Here is a 22,010-nt window from a genome sequence, read left to right as displayed (position 1 = left end):
TTCTCATAACTAGGCATTTGTTCAAGAGCTTCAGTGAAAGGTATGTTGATGTGAAGTTTCTTGAACACCTACAGAAACTTCTCAAACTGCTTATCCATCTTTTTCTTCTACAGCCTCTTAGGAAAAGGAGGTGGATGATAGATCTGTTTCTCCCCTGTACTACCCTCATGAGGAGTGTGCTCAACAGTAGTCTTCCTTGGTTCCAGTTCTGCTTCCTGCTGCTCTACTTCTTCAGCCACAACTTCTTCATCTAAAACTTGAGTTTGTTCGGGATTTGCTACCTTCCCAGACCTCAAAGTGATTGCCTTCACCTTCTCCTTAGCTTCCCTCTTTCCTGGAACTTCAGTGTCACTAAGTAGTGTACCAAGTTGATGATTTAGCAAGGCATTGGTAATTTGTCCAATTTGATTTTCCAAGGTCTTGATAGAAACCGCTTCGCTTTTGTACATAAGCTTCAAATCCTCCAATTCCAATTTTTCATTAGCTTGTTGCAGCTGGAGTTGTTGTCTTGGTGCATATTGCGGTTTCTAAAAACCAGGGGGTTGTACTGCTTTGTTGAATACTGTTGGTAAGGCTGTTGAACCGCATTCTAGGTGTTGCTCCAGCTGAAATTAGGATGATTGCGGTTATTAGGATGATAGGTGGCTGGTACAGGTTGCTGCGACCTCTTAAAGTTGCTCATGAACTGAGCTGATTCACTAGAAATAGAACACTGATCAGTCTCATGGGCGCCAGCACACAGCTCACAGACACTAGTGATTTGATTAACTCCATAATTAGCCAAAGTGTCCACCTTCATCGTCAAAGCCTTAAGTTGGGAAGCTATAGAAGTTGTTGCATCCAACTCCAGAATTCCTGCTACTTTTCCTTGAGTTAGTCTCTGAGAAGGATTCTGGTATTCATTAGCAGCCATCAGTTCGATCAATTCATACACTTCATTATAGCACTTAGCCCACAAGGCTCCTCCTAATGCAGCACCAAGCATGAGTCTAGAAGTAGCACCCAGTCCATTAAAAAAGCAGTTAATGATCATCCAGTCAGGCATCCCATGGTGAGGACACTTTCTAAGCTTCTCCTTATAGCGATCCCAAGCGTCCCACAAAGATTCACCAGATTGTTGAGCAAATTGAGTAAGTGTGTTCCTAATTGCAGCAGACTTTGCCATAGGGAAGAATTTAGTTAAGAACTTTTGAGCAAGATCCTTCCATTTGATGATAGACCCCGGTGAGAGAGAATGTAACCAGCACTTTGCTTTATCCCACAGAGAGAATGGGAAAAGTCTCAACTTAATAGCATCTTCAGAGACTCCGTTGAACTTGAAGGTGTCACAGATCTTGATGAAATCTCTGATGTACATGTTAGGGTCTTCTGTCGGAGAACCCCCAAACTGAACTGAGTTCTGTATCATCTGAATTGTGCTTGACTTGATCTCAAAAGTATTAGCCGAGATGGCTGGTCGAATGATGCTAGACTGAATATCATTGATCTTTGGTTGAGAATAGTCCATCAAAGCCTTTGGATTTGTGTCTGGTTCTCCCATTACAACAAGTGCTTCTTTTTCTTCCTCAACTAAGATTTGCTCTTCATCTTTCTTCCTAACTATTACAACTTCTTCCTCAGCTTTATCCAGATTTCTCTTACGAGTTCGAGAACGCGTATGCATACACGATCGCTAGAGTACCTTTGCATCATGGCAGTGAACATGCGTTAACAATACACGCAAGTATACGCATTCGCAAGTAGTATAAGATTTAGATCAAATTCGTTCCTAGAGAGACTCTTTGGTTAATTTAAGAATATGCACCTATGCAACAATGATATGGTTATTATCCAATCCTAAGACATAATACAAGTTGAGATTGTTATAACTAAGAATTAAACTAACAATTATAACTAAGAGAATAAGAATGGTTAAATTAATATATATGACAAACATGAGATTCTAACTTCATTAAATACTTCATTCAATAGCCTTTTCATTCTTAACCTTAGCATGTAATGGTGATGACACTAATCAGATAACACAAAACTAATAAACGCCAACTTTCGTTGCACGAATAACATACTGCCATACATCCAGAAAAGAGATAGAAGCTGAGTAGACACCAATTATATTGAGACCATATATATATATAGAATTTAACAACATAACGTTTTAATGCACAAGTTATCTATCATGATTACATAGGGCAAGTAAGATGGTTAAAATTACCTACGAATCATGCATATCAAATACATGAACATATGCTAGCATGGCAAGTTCTAAACCCTTAAATTCACTTTCGCTTCATTAAGAATTAACACGCTATCTTATAAGTTCGCAACGCTAATAAGACGAATAAGCAAAACCGATACTAGGTTATCATACAATTACCACACACTAAGGTATCAAAACAATTTAGCTAAAGAAATCCATAAATAAATCCGCTAGAACCCCATGATAACAATTAGCCCATGATCGTACTCATCATCAACATGGATTTCAATGAAAGCATGGTATAATAAACATAGTCTTTATACTGAATAAATAATAAAACCATGTTTGTCACGAGAGTATAGGTTCAAGAATAAGAAAACTAGCATCCAACGTTACAACTTAAACAAAGAATCACAAGTAAAAACTAGATCTTCTTCGCCTTGGTTGAGATTGTGCTTTTTGGTCTTCTTACACCTTCTCCTCTTACTCCGGTACGTCTCCTTATGGAAAACGAGCTTTATTTATGTATATATATGCTGTAGAATTGACCAGGGCTTTAAACTCTCAAAATCCCAATAGAAACAGAATTCTGTCACCCCGACCTGGCGCGGTCGTGCGTTGTTTCAGCGCGGGCGCACTGATTTCTGCTCATTGGGCGCGGTCGCGTGCTGCTTCAGCGCGGGCGCGCCGTCCTCCTGGATAAAATTATGATTTCTTTTTATCCTTGTTGAATTGAGCCGGTCTTTTTACGATCCTTTATTCTAAGCACCATTCTAACACCAAATTAGCACTAAAACCATGCTAATTCACCTTATTATCTCGAAAATGTCTGCAATACAAAAACACTACAAAAACACATCAAAACGCCAACACTTGAGTATAAAACACTAATTTAAAGCTTTACGGAGCGTAATAAAGTGTCATAAATGCCACTCAATAATGTTGCATGTTTAGTTGTATTTCATTCATATTTTTGCATGATTGTTCATATAGGACATGTTTGTTTGTGTTTTTATGTGAGTTCATATAGTTGCATGTGCATGCATATAACATGATCCCTTAGGTTGAGCTGTTTCTGATTGATTGGTTGATGTTGGTGTGAGTGTAGTTATGGCAAACAGAGAGTTGTTTAAATACTAATGAATTGATTTGCATGCCAGAAAAAAAATCACAAGTCTTATAATATTGCGTTTGATCTAGATCATGATCATACTTGTTTGTTGTTGAGATTTAATCACTTTGTTATATTTAGAATTTGTGATATTCCCGAAATGATGAAGTAACACTAATTTTTAATTTGGAGACAAACCTGGAATTCATTGCTATTTGTGAATAAGGCTAGGCGTTAAATGGTTAGTAGCCGGCTCATATTTTATGAGTAGTCTAGGGTTGAATGAGATGGAGCAAAACGTACTCATTCATAATTGTTAAAAAAAAGAAAGAGAAAGAAAGAGAAAGGAAAAAAAGAATATGTGTTTTTGCATAATTGATCAAAAGTGAGCTCTTTAATACTCGAGTTATTAAGTTCCATGGGACTTTGTGCCTAGTGACCTAAGGCTTTTATAGTCTTAGATTCGCTAACCTAATGCTCGCTACATGGGTATTATTGCAGAAGTCTTTTGGGACCTCATTCATTGCATGGTCAAATAAGCATATTTCACTACTAGAAAAATGCCCTTATACATCGGTTATAAATCGATGTCTTTTTTCTTTCAAAATCGATGTCTTCGCATGTGTAGAGAAAGGGGGGTCTTTTACATTGGTTTTTAGCCGATGTTAAAGATGTACACAAACATCAGTTTTTTGAGCAAACTGATATATAATTAGCCCTTTTTTGAATACAATATTTAAACTAGATTGTCAAAAATGGTATTTAGGAGGTTAAATACCATTTTAAACATATAACATGGAAGCACTTTTAACTAATAGACATCAGATTCTTAAACAAATCGATGTCCTAGTCTTTATTTTACATCGATTTTGTAACGCCCCCAAATCCGGGGTCAGGGGATTTGGTCGTCACTATGAAACCTCAATCCAAATTAACCCATTTAATCAATAAACAAATGCCAGCGGAAGATATTTATCATAAATGACCCCAAACTAATCCAAGATCTTTTAAGGTTACAGTTCTAGAAACGAGATATCCAAATTCCACCAATAAATTTTCACTTTCTTTTAAAATCTCTTTTCAACAAATTCCAAACTCAAAACTAAACCCACTAGTATAACTTTAAAATGAAGTATACTCGGCCCAAATAAAATACACAACTATAATATAATATAATATGATATAAACAACTTTATACAATAAAACTTATACTAGTTCGCAAACCCTGGACCAACCACCTTCCAAAAGCTTCTTCTTTGCTTCCTCGAATTACGCGGCTAAACAGCGCAAGTTAATCCTCACTGGAGTTTAAATTTGAAAACAGGCAAGTATGAGTGAAAGAAATGCTCAGCAAGATCATTGTAATATACATATATGGTCGTTTGGATATAAAACCAACATCTGCAATAGCGCATATGTTTTAAAATCGTAATTGCTGAAACAGAAAATTTGTTAAAGAATCGGATAATTGTTTCTCACAGTATTCAAAACCCTTTTAATATTTTCGAGCGAAATGCTTCAGCAATACTTTGAATCTTGACGAGAATAAAACTCATAAAACAGTGTTTACGGAAATATCGTAAACAACAATAATAAGAAACAATGACTATGGATTGAATCATAAACTTTATTCAAAACCGAACTCTTGATATCAATACTTATTTTGTTGTCATATCAAACTAGATATCAATACGAACTTTGATGCTCACCACATCCCATACTGAAGTCAACCTAAATCAACTGTACTAATACCACCTTTGATATTTAACAACAAACTAAATATCCACATCAAGCAGAAACTGAATCAAAACTGCATTTCACCTTTAATCAAAAACAAAAACAGTTGAAAAATCATTTATTCTATGATTATCAAAACAATAAAGAATTTTAGATATCAATTTAGATTGGAACCAATTATGCACTATGATGTTCCTGCTGATCAGTCATGAAACAGCACCGGTATCCCGCAGCCATACCGTATATATAGGTACTACCCGTATTCCGCAGTCATACGATACCTGTAGGGCGCCAGAAAAGGCATATACTCGCCTTGTAAAATATTACACTTCCGTATAATAGCTCACGTTGGACCGGTGCCTCGGCCTCTTACGCAACCAGTAACCATCCAATCTTAAAACATTTTATTGAAAAAAGGGTCATAATACTCGACACCCAAAAAATTTTATTCTTCCATTTACTTGGGTAGGAATATTCGCAACCAAATCATCTTTCTCAAAATCCAAACATTTATAAATCCAGTAATTTTATAAGTAAAGATATTTAACTATTCTGAACATAGAATAGCAGAGAGTACTTGCATAATAAGCATTTAATTCAGCGATATGTAAAACATTTATCTATTCCGAACTAAGAATAGGGAAAGCAATACTTGCATAGGAAGATTTAAAATAAATATCACTTGAACAATAAGTGATGATAGGGATACTTGCCTTTAGGTTTTAACAGTTAGTCACACTCGCAATGACGCATCTATTCTGACATTCTGTCTCAAAACATCACCGTCTTTCTTTTCAACACTTTCCTAATATGTTGCTCCTGTGATTGCTAGAAGCCAGTTATCCAATACCATTCCATCTCATTCTTTATCCAACGTCTTGTCCTGATCAACTCGAATGATCCGTATCTATAATTAAATGATACAAATTTAAACGTCTAAACGATAATAACTCGACGAACTGCGCGACAAAACCCTATCATCTACCCATAGGATAGCCCACATATAAAGAAAATATTCAAACACAAGACTCTTGACTCATGTACCCATATAATTCACATAGCACGTAAGCACATAATCCACGTATCACATAATTCATATCACATATGACTCGGTTCGTCAAAATGTTTGACTCAGAATGACTCATAAAACAAGCGATCTTTTGAAACAAAAGGATTTGGGTCTCCAAATTATTTTTAATGAAGCAGAATATTTTTCTGAGTCTGTACGCGTTCGTTTCGTATTAAACGGACGAACGGTTTATTTTCTACGAATAAAATACGAATAATTAGGAATAAAACAATTAATAATAATAATAATTGATTTTTAAATACCAAAATATAATTTTTAAATGCTTCAAATATTTTTTTGAAATTATTTGAATTAATTATAAATAATTGCATTTTATTTAACTATTTATAAATAAAATTAATTGATTAAATGAATTAACCAATTAATTAAATCTATAAATAATTAATTAAAACAAATTATAAATAACTAAAACAAATCTGGATTTTTGAAAATAATAAAATAAAATAATTTTTAGAATTTAAAACTAATTATTAAATGATTTTTAGAATTAAAAGAAAAGATTTTTGGAAAAATCTAAATGAATTTTCAATAAAATTTAAAAAGAAAATACCCAAAAACAGTTTTTAGGTTCTGGGTCATCTTCAACCTTGGATCAAACCAAGGGTGGAGTGATGAACTTGGCCGGAGTTGCCAAGAACATCGCCGGAAACTCTGGAAATTCCAGAATCCGGCCGATTGTCCGGCAACCTCGGGTCGAGGTTCATCGGCCCTAAAACACTTGGTTGGACCACGATTTTGCACCCAATTAACCCTAAACTTCAACACAACCCAGAAAATCAACATCTCATCCTCCTGCCACTACCCGAACGTAATATCCGATCAAAATCGGATGTTTTTCCGGCAACAAAATCGGAAAACGCGAATCAACACAATTCCAAGCCAAACTCGATGATTCTAGTCTCAAATCAAAGTTCATATCAATTACAACCTATTCTAATCATCAAAATCATCAAGAACATCATACTAATCAAGAAAAATCAATTTGAAACAAACTAAAACTCCAAACTCGGATTAATCAATTTCGAACTAAAACAACTCAACCAAGTACTCAAATCGACTCTCCAGATCATTTTAAAGCTATCTGTAGCATCAAAATCAATCAATAATCATTCAAATATCAAAAACGATTTCTACATCAAGAACATGAAATTCGATTTTTCTTAATACTTAACCTCGATTCGTGATTTTGGTACCAATAGAACGGGCTTGAAACAAGGTGTTAGTCCCTTAACAATATAGCAAGAATTACAGAAGGGGGGTTGAATGGAATTCTTGAACCTTTTTCTTGAAATAAAAATGTTCAACTCGATTATGGATATATTTGTTTTGATCAGCACAATGTGGAATGTAAACTTGAATGAATCAAAACATAAGTAATTAAAAACATGAGTGTTTAAAAACTTTCTGGTGGATTTAAACAATTCCACCAGAGATATATATAATATATCGAGAGGACTCTGTGTGCAGAAATGCTCACAGCTGCTTACAAAATAGAACTGCTGAGAATACAGGAAATGCTAAAGATTGTGCTTACAAAGATTTCTCTGTTTGTGTGTTTCTCAGTTATCTCAGTTATTTTTCTATTTGCTACTCTCTTGGTTTATATATTACCAAGATTACAAAGTCAAAAGAACTGAATAAATATAAAATCTAACAGTCTTGATCTTTGCTGCTTTTCGTCCTCTATTACCCAGTTAATGGGCTTCCACAGTGTGTTTGTATCCAACTCGACGGCTGTGTGTCAGCTTTCACTGTTCAACTGATGTTTGAATCTTGATATGATCATCCGTCGACTTTCAGATCATCCGTCGATGACTTAATTGATCATCCGTCGAGTGCTATGTTAAACATCCGTTGATAGTCATTTGATCATCCGTCGAAGCTTTGTTAAGCATCCGTTGATAGTCATTTGATCATCCGTCGAAGCTTTGTTAATCATCCGTTGGTAGCTATTTTGGCACTTGACTTCATTTCACTTATACAGAATTACAAGACATTGCTTATGTACAGTTAATCAACCTATTCAGCATATCTAGTTAAAGTCAACATGACTTATATGCTACTACAGATTCTATACAAAGGTGCATACAACACTGTGCTACAAACTTATTATTACATAAGCTACTCACTCGATGGATAATAAGTTAATCATCCGCCGGGACTATAATGAGTTATCCGTCGGGACTAAAACTCTTATCCGTCGAGTGCTACATAATTTCACTAAGTAAAATCTACTTAGACATTTTGTTTAAGTGATCATCAAGTACACAACATATACACAACAATCTCCCCTAATTTATGTCTACTGGAATTATAGCCATAAATTAAGAGACACTTGATGATCACAAAACATCCTTAACATCTATCTTTAAAGATAAGTAGATAAAACTGAAAGTGCTTCAATTTAAACAAAATGTAAAAGGTTTGGCTCACAGTCAGTTCAAGATGCTCCCCTAGCCTGAGCAGATTTTTCTAGTTTCTTGAAGGTTTGGATCTTCTTCCAAGCTTTCTGTTGTTTTCTTTAATTTGATTCTGGAGCTGTCTGTGGAATTCTAATTCATCAGATTCTGAGAGATCTAACATTTCTTGCATCTCCAAGAGAGTCTCATTGCTAGAGATACTCAATTGGTCTTCTAATCTGAAGAATCTTCTCACACCCTTGTCATCCATGAACTCCATCAGCCAGTAGGGCCTTAGATGCACTCTTCTCCCTGTGTATGGGATGATAAGAGTCTTGGGAAGTGCATCTTTGGCTCTAACACTCCTTAGCTCTTCAATCTTCTTCAATACTAATCTTCTTGCAGTTACATTGAACCCAAAGTTTTTCTTGAAGGATGAATAGACTTTGATCAACACAGCTTGGCTTTCTTGAAGTATCCTGTGAAGAGGCCACTGAATCTCCCTTCCTCCTTTGTACTTGAACACCAACCTTTCAGGTAGGTTTATGTATGCATCAATTGCCCTTACCTCATCCAGCTCCTCCATATAAAGGTTTAGGTCTGAGAATTCTTTGATGTCACACAAGTACAAGTAGTCTCCCCTGTTGATCTTGGGTTGAGCTTTGACTACTGACTTGGATTTGAGAGGTGACAGCTTCACTTTCTTAACTGCCCTTGATTTTGTCCTTCTTGGCTTAGTAAGAATTGGCAAGTTGAATTCAGGAATTGGTAATTTATCCCACTCTATTGGCTCATCCTTTGGCACAATATGCTCTCCATGTATGTTCCTGTAGGGGTTCACCACCCTTATGTCTTCAAATACCACAGAGGGCTTTGATGCTTGAGTTTCAGCTTGAGTGGATTCCTTTGGAAATTGATCTTCCAATTCCTTGTCAACAACATCCAACTTCCTTTTTGTTCTTTTAGCCAGTTCTTTCTTTCTTGGGGATTTCTTCTGTTCTTCAATCTTCTTCTTTGATTCAGTAGCTTGAGATGGTTGAGAGGGAATTTGTTGAGAAGAATTCACAGCCTGTAGCTTGGCCAAGATAGCAAACTGTTCTTTCTTTTGTTTAGACTTCTTTGCATCTAGAGCAGCTTGCCTCTTTTCCTGCTTCAATCTGGCTTTTTCTTCTTCCTTTGCATGAGCAAATTGTGGATGTCCAGCTACCACACAAATTTCCTTCCCATTTCTGAGTGGTCAGACCATATAATGGTCAAGTTAGGCCAATGTGTGCCTTGGATCCAATAGTTAGAGCAATGCTGTGTGCTTTGCTCGGGGTTAGTGCGTGACTGATCAGCAGCCTAACCTTGGTTTTTAACATGAAAATATAATATCCAATTCTAAATCATAATCCATTGTTCACTTGATATCATAATCATGTTCACTTGATGATCATTATTCTCAGTTTTGTCATTGTGACTTGCTGAGCTAGTTAGCTCATTTGTACGATATTGTTTCTGTTCTTTTGCAGTTAAGAAGGAACCAGTTGGTACCGCGGATCCCCAGTCCAACGCGAGAGCTAGGGGTTCAGGTTGATCGAGCTAAGCTAGTAGGTTTCTTTTGGGATAATTTAAGTTTGTAAAAATTTGTAATAATGTTTAATACTCAATTTTGAGTTTGGAATAGTTGGGATTTGAACGTTTGTAATATAATAGTGTGTTTGGCTTGTGTGCATACTTTAACCTGTTGCGGTCCGTGGTGGTTGGTAAGTAGGGTCACTGCATATATTATTATTATCTTTATTATTGTTATAAATAAGGTATGAGTATGGACCCCAAACTTCTGACCCGGGTTTGGAGGGCGCCACATCAATTTCGTCGATAAAAATACGATTCTTCTCCAATCATCTAGAAGATTCTGCCATTTCCTTCAATCATCCTCCGTCCATTCAAATCACGAATCTCGTTAAATTTTAATAATTTCATAAATTGGGGTAAATAATATTTTAATATGTTGATTCAATTATTGATTTTATTAAACAACGTTTACTTTCATTTTTCACAGCAAACCTTAAACCTTCTCCCTGCTGGTGGGTCTACTTGGCCCTTTGAATTAACAACACTGAATCTAATTCCATTCTTCTTTTTAGGTCATTTTCTGTTTATAATAACAAGAACTTAAGTAGTACCTCGACAACCAAATTGTAAAACTTATTTCATGCAAAATCTTTTGAAAGTTGATTAAGGAAATCTTTTCCAAAATCTCATTTTTAAAGTTTTGAAAATCAAATATTCGGTCGTCATTACTATACAAGTTACTTGCTATTTTCCTGATTTACCAATGAAATGTCTAATTAAAAGAATGCCCATATAAGGGTCTTTCTATTTTGGTACGCCTTCTATTCTTTTCCTTGGACTCTGTTCGCATTTCTCAGTCGATGAAACTTCATTTACCGTTGTATATCATTTTATTCCTAACTTGAACCCAACGCTGACGTCTGCCATTGTCTTTCATATTCTTGTCGTCGTCCTTGACGTTATGCTTACAACCACGCATGTGCGTCGATGTTCTGTCCGTAGATAAGGGCGCACCTCCTTGCTAGTCTTACCTTTACCAAGTAAGGTAGATATTATTCCTTGCGTAGCCCCCAATAAGTGGTAAGAATCTTCTCGCAACGGTGGTGCCTTCAAAACGTGCAACGTTTGTTCTTCATCAGCTTCCATCAACTGGTTGCCTCCGATGAGAAGCTCTCCTACTACCTAATTCTAAGTTAAATCGTACCAACACTCACCTAGCTTCCCTTACACAAGTGCTCACGAAATCACCCGCATTTCCTTCAAAACCACATAAAAGTAGGGTAACATACCCAGTCTCCGTCGATCCATCGATTTCTCATTATTGTATGATCTGAGAATTTAATATACCTATGATGTTGTGATATTCGCCTTACACTTTCTCAACTATCCTATCTTAGCAACTCCATCTCGAATCTACTAACCCTAATTCGCACTCAACTCAATTTATCCTGAATATGCCTAGGGTCTTTCCTATCTTGTATGACCTATCATTCATATCTTACTCTCACCTATTCTTATTTCAGTGACCAATAACCTGCAGCTCTGATGCCAACTTGTAACAACCCAAATCCGGGGTCAAGATTTGGGTCACTAAACAATCTTTACATAAAACAAAAGAATATTCAATTAATCCCTTGAATCCGGATCGTTTACAGGTTATGGTATGAAACAAGAATCTACCTCTTTACAACTCATAATAACTAGAATACAAGTGTAAATACCTTTGAACTAATGCTTGTGTCCTATTCTTCTAACTTCTTCAACCTTCCGCAGCGGAGATTTCTCGAACTTATGTTGTCTATTTAAGCTATTCATTTTTATCCTTATCTGTATCTGGAAGAAATAAGAATTGACAAAGTAAGAGTGAGCCAAAAATGCCCAGCAAGTATATAATTTGAGTTTCAAACATTAATATCAAAGAAAACTTCCGGACAAAATCTCTGAAATATTTTGAAGAGCGAAACACGAAATCATTTAAAGGATATACTTCATCAACTTAAAATCAATTTAATTTGCATTGCTATAAATCACATAGGAAATAATGATATTTTTGTAAAAACTTCAGAATTGCGTGTTTTCAAAATAGCTTCTGGTAACACCTCATACTTGAGCAACAAATGTAACAACTATTCATAAAATGACGTTCAAGAAATTCCTAACTATTCAGTATCCATCATTATCGACTAAGTTTCCATAGACTTAGCCTGCTAAACCAGCCTGATAAGGACGGGTTGAATAATTAAGAAGATCTCAATTCATTCAAGATTCTAATTATCACTGAGCAACTAATGCTGCAGCAACAATCTGAACCTCGAATTTATTTAGAAACACTGTAATTTCCCGAAACTGAGTGCTAAGAAAGAATAACTTTAATCCATAATCACATTTTTTTTCAAGAAGGAATGCCATTAATGGGGATCAACAGTAAATTAGACTGGACACTAGTTCGCATCTATATTCTGCTGATCAGTCAGAATATAATGCAGATCTATATCTCAATATATAGATCTAGTCGGGTCCCCAAGCACTACGGTCCATCTCGAGGCACCAGTCATCCCGGTCCTCAGGATTAAGTGAAACTCAATCCCCAAAATATCACTATCCAGCCCGTAGAGTGTTTTGATGTCAAATCATTTTGAATTCAAAACATCCCCATTTCAGGGTTCACAAATAACCCGAAAGAATGGGTATTTGCTCACGAGAGCAATCGAATTATAGGAACAATAATGAAAGGAACGTGCAAAATCAGAGTAATTGCAGCGAAATGTAAAACAGTTAACTATTCTGAACTTAGAATAGGAGCGAATAAATATTTGCAGTATTTAAAAGAAAATTCAAGAATACTTGCAGTATTTAAAAGAAAAATCCAGAATACTTGCAGTATTTTAAAAGAAAGTTCGGGAATACTTGCCTCAATAAGCTTTAACCGCTATTGACTTTGGTTCGACTTTGATCGTTCGGCTTTATCGTCAAACTACTATCCTATTCTGGATACGATCCCAACATTCAGACCCTTCAGTTGGGACTTCGTTGATCTCGACGTCTAATCACTAGATCGTTCCTAGTCCGATGTCACGTCTCGGGTCTTCCGTCTAAACCTACAGGGTTGAAATACCCTAATTCAGATAACCGCTTAAGCTTAACATCAAATCGTTATCCTATTCTACCCATACGATTTCATCACCGAATTCATATTTATATGGATTATCAAAATACACATAGCAATTATGGTTCACATCTTCGAAACTCGGTTCATTATTTATTTTTAGAAAATACGTATATTTGTTATTTCGAAAATAGGGTAATCGATTACTCACGAAATATCTTGTCAGGTCACGTAAATAGGTTTCATAAAGTTCAATTATATCCTCGTTCGACGTTACCGGCAATTACAGGTTACGTTCCGGTATTTTCGGAATTTATTTTCTCGAAAATTGGGCAGCGTTTCCTCTATTTATCGGCTTACCCGTCGAAATCAAATCGACGTCAAATCACAACAACAGCCATAACATAATGCAATCAACAATCCAATTACCAAGTCCCAAACTCCGATTCGCTTAATTATTATTAATGTAATATTTTGCATTTTTATTCGTATCTTTATTTTATTCGCATTTTCATTTCACAACTAATTTACCAACTATTTTTATTTAATTAATAACATAGGACTCAGATTAAAATCATCACGGTCCACCGTCGGCTCGCCGAAGCTCATCGCCGACGGCGATAAAATTCGAGGGTTTCCGTTTATTACGGACATCCGACACGAATTCCATCGATTAATTATTATAATATCCACACGAGAATCATTTTTATTTCAAGAATTGCAATCAAATAATTTCTGTAGAAAATTAAAATAAAAATATAGTTAATAACAGTTTCGATTCAACACAAGCACACGCGCACAACACGCGCCAACACAACAGCTCGCACAACAGGGAATCACAGGGGGCAAAACTGGAAAACAAAGCACGGCAAGAACTGAAAACACATCAGAAAACACACATATATACGCAATACACGCACATGCGCCGCCAAACTCACCACCATCTCGCTGGAAAACCGAGGAGAGGCGGAGATTCAAGGCAACACAGTAGCACCATCGACATATACACGCAAGCACACACCTTACAGTATACACACACACACGCACTCTATACACACACCAAACGGAAACAAGCCGGAATATATAAAACGGCGACCGGAAAGTTACCGAGGAATAGGGTAAACGGAGGCAGAGGGGAAGCAATTGCGGTGAAAGAGAAGGAATCGAGAGATTGATGAATAAAGAGAGAGGAAGAAAAGAAATCGAGATGGAGAAGAAGATGGAAGAAAGAGAGAGAGGGGAGAGATAACCCGAGAGAGAGATTGGAAGGATGAGAGAGATGAGGGTTGTAATTATCCTTTATGTTAATCATTTTTATTATAATTTCTGAATTCGTACCGAAATATAACAATTTAACGATCCATTTACGAGTAACATAACTCGAAAAATTTCCAAATTACCTTTAAAATTTATCGAAGTAATTAAAAATTTAATAAATAAAATTTTCATAATTCTTTGAAACATTTTTAATGATGCGTAACGTACCCGCATTTATCGATTATACGAATAAATGTGTGGGTGAATACAAGCCAGAAAATTGTCAGAATCATTTTAAAATGCTTGAAATATTTGAAAGTTAATAAAATAAAATTTTCATTATCTTTGAAATATTTTGGAATTAATTATTGATTTTACAATTAAATGGAATCAGAAAATCATTTAAGGATAATTAATAAATAGAATATTGATATCTAAATTTTTATAAACTCCTAAAAATAATAACTAAAATTATAAACAATAAAATAATTTTAGGAGAAATTTTAGCATTTATGAGAATAAATATTCAATAAAATCATTTTAAAATGAATTAAATTCATAAAGCTCGATAATTAATTATAAATTTAATCTTCGCGTCCAACAAATCACAAATAATTAATAATACAGTAACACATAGCCGACATATCCATTACATATTTTATTTATTGAATAATTCGATAATTACATTTACAGATCGGTTCCGAAAATAGGTTACTTAGCCGCTAAGTAACTGAAAAAATGATACGATTTTAATACCAGAATTGGATAATTATCAAAACAGAGCTTCCTATAAAATACTTTATACAAAATTAAGGTGATAATGTCTCGCCTTTTGAGAATATGGATTCTTATCGATATATAAAATGATTTGCGTATCGAAAATTTCACACCGAGACTCGTGCAGGTCAAACCGTATCCCAGATCGAAAAAGTCAAAACACGGAAAGTGTTCAGAATTATCAGATTAGGTTAGGAAGGAGTTTTCGGACGAGTTTTAGTTTGTAAAAACGCAAAAAAATTGAAGTGGGACGATTTCTGATTCTAAAAATTAATTTTATAATTATGTTAAGAATAATCATTATTAATTCTTTAAATCCTTATAAAATCATATGATTATCCAAAAATTACCAAAAAAATACCAAAATTATCTAGATTTAATTCTGGATAATTGGAAATTAAAATATTTCAATTTTATCAGAAATAAACATCCAAATATTATTATCCATCTTCAAATAATTCACCAAAATTCACATAAAAATCACATAATAATTATATATTGATAAAAATAATTACATAATATTTCCCAGACGTTACAATCTCGGATGATGATAATCCTCCCAGGAAGAAAAGGAAGAGTGTCCCGGCTAAGCCCTCTCGGGGGAAGACTGTCGTCTCCAGCCGGGTCGCTTGTGATTCGGAGGGAAAGGGCCCGGATGGGAATCTGGTGAAGGTTAGAACTAAGACCTTGGTGGAGCTAGCCGGGTTCATGTCAGATATCCCTTATGAGGAGGATTGGGATGATGTGGAGGGTTCCGGTATGGCTGCTGCCTTTAAGAGGGTTACCGGGAAATGGGGACAGGTAAATTTTGAAGTCTTTTGTTTTCTAGTCGGATTGCATTCATTTACTGAATTTTATTTCTTTTTCTTCCTTCAGGTGGGGTATGCCATAGCTCTTTGCTCTGATATTGCTTTCACTAAGGTCCGGGAGGCCAACAAGAAGACTAGGGCCGAGAAGATAAGGGCTGATAATCTGAAGGACGAGCTGGATGAGGCCCGAGAGGGCTTCAGGACTGTGGAGTCCATACTGAAGGGACAGTTGAAGGAGGAGAAGGCCCTAGCTGATGGTGTTGCCAAGGAGGCGGAGAAGCTCAAGGCTGACCTGGCTGCAAAGGAGAACATAGACAAAGAGGTCTTCATCACTGAGTTCAAAGCGAGCGATGTCTATGATTTCAAAGTTGCTCAAGCCGGGATTCCTGAAGTTCGTAGGGCATGGCTCATGGAAAAAAGGCACATCAAGACGGATCCCCTGGCCAACTGGGAGAGCTTCATTCAGGAGTTCCTGGTAGCCACGACAACTGTTGAGCAGGGTCAGGGGGAACCAGAACCCTACGAGGGTCCCAGTACCAGTTTCATTTAGATGTGCCTCAGCTTTGTCAAGCTTTTCGGGCCTTGCCCATATAATTTGTTTTATTTCAGTACTTTGGTTGCTTCTAGTACTTTGCTTCTGAACTATTTATAATATTTAAATTTTCCTGGATTGGTGGTAAATCCGGATTAACTATTTATGTTTGAATGTTGCTTGGTTACAATTTGTTTATTTAGAAATATTCTAAGTAGACTGCTTATGCTTTTGATCTGTGTATGAGAGCATATCCGGGTCTATCCATTTTCTGGTATGTTTCGGACTTGGGAAATATCTTAAGTACAAAACAACTGCCCCCAGCCTGGGAGTGAATTTATATCCGGTACGGAGTGAGCTTTAAATATTTATTTCGGATCCCAGAATGAACTCTACTTGGAACGATGGTTGGCATTTAGGACTGCTTTTGCATTCAAAAAATATTTTAAGTACAAATGGTGCTTTTGATCCGGGTAAGGAACCATTCCAGGTCTTGTTTTCTGTTTTTGGTTTATTTTGCACCAAGGGAATGTTCTAAGTAGATGGTTGCTACCTCCCAACCGGGTATGGATTTATAGCCAGTATGGATCCGGGTATGTGTGACGGCCTCAACCCGGGGTCAGGAGTTGATGTCACCAAACATAACAATCACAAAACATAAACTACAAGATTATTATTATTATATTATCACGACCCCAAAACCAAGATCCGATCCAGGTTCAAGTATAATTTAAGCTACTCATTATTACAAACCATTTATTTAAAGTCAGATGCACTAAACTTATTCATCAACTCATCAGACCGCACATGGTCTGGTACAAACTGCCTCAAAGGAGCCAGGTCCGGAAGGGGCTGAGACTCGGTTCTGCCAAGGTCTGATAGGTCTTCTAGCCATCTGCGATATATATATATAACAAGTTGCAAGGGTGAGCATATAATCGATCAGCAGTACCAATATATGAATATCAAGATAAAAATAGTAAAGTAAACGGTTATAGGAATAACTATAAATCAACATGAAAGCAGTAACCTGTAAATCATTTCGAACAACAGTATATGAACATCGATAAAAGAAACTGTATATCATTGACTAGCATGCTTTTCATAAAACAAATGTAGTTGTGTGCTGTGTAAACACCAGAGTCTAATTTTGGCATGCTATTCACATTTGTTATTCAACTGTATAAATAACTTATTCCCTTAAGGGAATTACAAAACCAAATCAGATACGTAATGGATATGTGAAGACATCTGATCACGCTATCAACACCAGACGGCTCCAATTGCCATCCCATACACCTGTTCCGAAACTCAGAGACTAGCTAGGTCTCTGACCTACTGGAATAATCAGTTATGTAATACGCGCAACCGAGCCTCTTACGCAACCTCAATAGGTCACTCTGGCCCCTATGTATCCAATATCTGATCATTTTATCCAATTTTCAAATCACATGTAGCTATCTCAGTTAAAACCGTTCATTTAACAACACACATAAAAACTAGTTCATAAATAATTTTCATTCGAGATAGGTACCTTTCGAAGTTACTTTTCCCCAAAACCGATTTACAACAATTAGTTATAACTACAGGGGATACGTAACTTAAAAACGTTTATGTTCCTGTACGAGAATAAAACAATAGTTTATCCATATGTACCGAACCATAAAAGAATGGTCAGGGTACTTGCCTTGCAACGCTTGACAGAAATCCTAGGTAGCTTTTACGCTGACTTTGGTCCTTGCGAGACTCGACTAGGATCTACAGTAACAGAATACCCTAATTAGTTATACCGACATGCTTGATATCCTTGAAGCTAAATAACCCAATCCGATGACCCAACTCGTATAATGTATATACACATAATCACGTAATCCGTATTCACAATAAGGGTAAAACGTTTTATATCGTAAAGTACACTTCTCGTCTTTAAAATAATTTTTAGAAAATTTTTATCAGCGACTCCTCTGTTTATAAGCCTACCCGTCAAAACATAATCGACGTTAATCCCAACAAATAACAATTTACTTCACAATACTATTTTCACAATTAAACAACTATTTACGTATGAAACTAATCATAAGAACCATTTCATTTACGTTATAAATTTAGGACTTAGATAACAATCATCATCGTCCACTGTGGACTCACCGAAGTTCATCATCGACGACGGAAAATTTTTTGCGGGTACCCGATTAAATTTCGGGTTTCCAACGCAAAAATTCCACCGATTAATTACAATTATTCCCCGCACGAAAATATATTTTTATCATGAATATTACTCGAATAAAATCCTGCAGAGATTAATAAATAGTAGTAAAAACAAGCCAAGTCACACGCGCAGAAATGGAAAAGGAACAGGAAACAAAACAGCCAAACAACAATCGGAGAACAGGGATCAACACCAGCCACACACACAATACACACACAAAACACGCACACACAACATACTCACATACACATGAGCGCATATATAGATACACAATATATATAACCAAACGGATTAATCGAACCACCAAGCCTCACTGGAATTAGGCGGCGGCGAAACAAAACAACAGAAACCAGAATGGCACAGGGAAGAGACAAGGAAGGAGGATGAGATAAAAACGAAAGAAATGAGAGGTGAAAGAGAGAGCGGAGAAGAGAGTCGAGAGAGAGAGAGTTCGAGAGAGTACAACCGAGAGAGAGACAAAGAAATTGATGTTCATCTCCCAAAATAACGAATGAGTAACTTCTCTGTTTAAGCCAGCACACAACACGTGTCCTGAACTCGTGTTTTAACAGATTCTGGTTTGCCTTCTGCTGATTTAAGGAACCAACTGCGCTAAAAATGTTATCAAAAAGTTAAAATTTTAATGCCAAAAATCTCGAAATATTCGAAAGTTAATAAAACAAAAGTTTCATAATTAAATACGAATTATTCAAAAGCGCGCTATATCCGGATTTATCAAAATACCGAATAAACGTGCGGGTGAAAGTAATCCCAAAAATTTCCAAAATATTTTTTAAATTCTTAGAATATTATAAACTTCATAAAACACGAGTTTCGTAATTTTTGAAACATCCTGGAATTAAATAATGAATTTAAAAATAAAATGTAATCAGAAAATTATTTAAAGATGAATAATTGATGAAATATTGATTTCTAAATTTTATAAAATCCCAAAAATCATTATTAAAATTATAGAATCATAAAAAAAATTTAGAGACAATCCAAATATTTATGAAAATAAATCTAAAATAAAACCACTTTTAAAAGGGGAAACAAATCAATACAGTTCAATAATTAGTTACGTAAATAAACCTTGTACACCAATAAATCACACATAAATAATAATAAACAACACCCAGCTGTCAAAGCCAATACACATATTTATATAATTAATTATTTAACAATTACACTTTTAGATAATACAAAAATATGTGAGTCTTTATATCCTTCCCCCTAAAAAGATTATGTCCCCAGAATCTGACTTAACTAAACAAATGAGGATATTTATCAAGCATGTCTGACTCTAACTCCCAAGTAGACTCTTCTACTTGAGGATTTCTCCAAAGCACTTTTACTATGGGGATTGAATTATTTCTAGGGACTCGCTCTTTATGATCTAAAATTTGGATTGGCTGTTCCACATAGGACAAATCTGGTTGAAGCTCGATCAGTTCATACTCTATAACTTGATTCGAATCAGGAATATATGGCTTAAACATGGATACGTGAAACACATTATGGATATGCTGCAACTGCGGCGGAAACGCTATCTCGTAAGAGACTTTTCCTATTTTCATTAAAACTTCAAATGGCCCTATATATCTGGGGTTGAGCTTCCTTTCTGACCAAATTAAAATAATCCTTTCCAAGGTGATACTTTCAACAATACCAGTGATCTCACTTCGAAGCTCATATCTTTTCGATGTAAATCGGCATTCATTCTTTGTCTATCCTGAGCTGCTTCCAAGCTTTTCCGAATCAACGCCACTGCATCTTTGGTTTGCTGAACTAGCTCAGGACCTAACACTTTCTTCTCTCCTACTTCATCCCAATACAATGGTGACCTACACTTGCGTCCATACATGGCTTCATAAGACGGCATTCCTATGCTGGCATGATAGCTATTGTTGTACGAGAATTCAATTAATGGTAAGTGTTCATCCCAATTTCCCTTAAAATATAAAACACAAACCCGCAACATATCTCCTATATTCTGGATGGTTCTCTCACTCTGACCATCGGTCTGAGGATGATAGGCGGTACTCACATTTAGCTTGGTTCCTAGACATTCTTGAAACTTAGTCCAAAACCTTGAATTGGATCTTGGGTCTCGATCTGATACAACGGACACAGGAACTCCATGCTTGGTCACTATTTCATCTAAATACAACTTAACTAACTTTTCCAAAGAAATCCTTTCGTTGATTGGGAGGAAATGTGCTGACTTTGTCAATTGGTTGATGATTACCCAAATAGCATCATGATTGGCTCTCGTATTTGACAATCCCACTATGAAATCCATTGCAATCTCTTCCCATTTCCATTGGGGAATCTCTAGGGGCTGTAACAATCCACTTGGCCTTTGATGTTCTGAATTTACCGTCTGGCACACGTGACATTTGCTAACCCAATTTGCAAAATCTTTCTTCATTCCTGGCAACCAGAAGTTTTTCTTCAAATCTAGATACATCTTAGTGCTCCCAGGGTGGATAGAAAACCGAGAATTATGCACTTCGTGTAAAACTTTATTCTTAAATTCCGTTATATTGGGGATCCAAATTCTAGAAGAGAATCTAAACATACCTTGGTTATCCTTTTGGGTACATAGTTCGTCTCCTGTTAGGTTATCCAATTCTTGCTCTATAACTCCTTCTTGACGTCTTTTAATCTTATCCATCAATGCTGATTGAAACATAATCTCATACAGTTGCTCCTTACCTTTTCTTGGTACTCGAACTTTAATTTCCATTCTTTCTAAGTCTCGTGCTAACTCTTCTGCAATCTGTACCATATTTAGCCTCTCTTTTCTGCTCAAGGCATCAGCTACAACATTGGCCTTACCTAGGTGATAGTTGATGGAACAATCATAGTCCTTGATTAACTCCAACCATCTTCTTTGTCTCATGTTCAAGTCCTTCTGAGTGAATATATAATTTAAGCTCTTATGATCCGTGTAACTATCACACTTCTCTCCATATAGATAATGCCTCCACAATTTCAATGCAAAAACTATAGCTGCCAACTCCAGATCATGGACTTGATACTTTTGTTCATGAGGTTTTAATTGTCTGAATGCATAGGCAATGACTTAGAACAGTTTATGTAATTAGGGTTTTTATCTGAAAATTATAAAATTAACTATCTGCAAATGATTTTGATACGAAATAAAATACGGAAAAAGGCTATTTATATTTACGGAATATTAGTATCCCGTTGGATCATTCCGGAT

The 22,010-nt window shown here is 35.9% G+C and overlaps 1 non-coding gene across 1 annotated transcript; it reads left to right on the top strand.

The window, feature by feature from the left end:
* Positions 1-1,043: 1,043 nt before the first annotated feature.
* Positions 1,044-1,150, top strand: LOC141709288 (small nucleolar RNA R71). The gene has a single exon (XR_012569874.1). It is a non-coding gene; the product is annotated as a small nucleolar RNA R71 (small nucleolar RNA).
* The last annotated feature ends 20,860 nt before the right edge of the window (positions 1,151-22,010 follow it).

The sequence above is a fragment of the Apium graveolens genome, chromosome 2 (assembly GCF_009905375.1).
Source record: "Apium graveolens cultivar Ventura chromosome 2, ASM990537v1, whole genome shotgun sequence".
NCBI lineage: Eukaryota > Viridiplantae > Streptophyta > Magnoliopsida > Apiales > Apiaceae > Apium > Apium graveolens.
Note: the sequence above shows the minus strand (reverse complement) of the source record. Positions and strands in the feature narration are given on the sequence as shown.